Here is a 416-nt window from a genome sequence, read left to right on the forward strand (position 1 = left end):
AATTCTGAAAGAGATGGGAATACCAGACCACCTGATCTGCCTCTTGAGAAATCTGTATGCAGGTCAGGAAGCAACAGTTAGAACTGGACATGGAACAACAGACTGTTTCCAATTTGGGAAAGGAATACGTCAAGGCTGTATATTGTTACCCTGCTTATTTAACTTATATGCAGAGTACATCATAAGAAATGCTGGGCTGGATGAAGAACAAGCTGGAATCAAGTTTGCCAGCAGAAATGTCAATAACCTCATATATGCAGGTGACACCACCCTTATGGCAGAATATGAAGAACTAAAGACCCTCTTGATGAAAGTGAAAGAGGAGAGTGAAAAAGTTGGCTTAAAGCTCAACATTCAGAAAACAAAGATCATGGCATCCAGTCCCATCACTTCATGGGAAATAGATGGGGAAACAG

This window comes from Bison bison, unplaced genomic scaffold, assembly GCF_000754665.1.
Source record: "Bison bison bison isolate TAMUID 2011002044 unplaced genomic scaffold, Bison_UMD1.0 scf7180017864495, whole genome shotgun sequence".
Classification (NCBI taxonomy): Eukaryota; Metazoa; Chordata; class Mammalia; order Artiodactyla; family Bovidae; genus Bison; species Bison bison.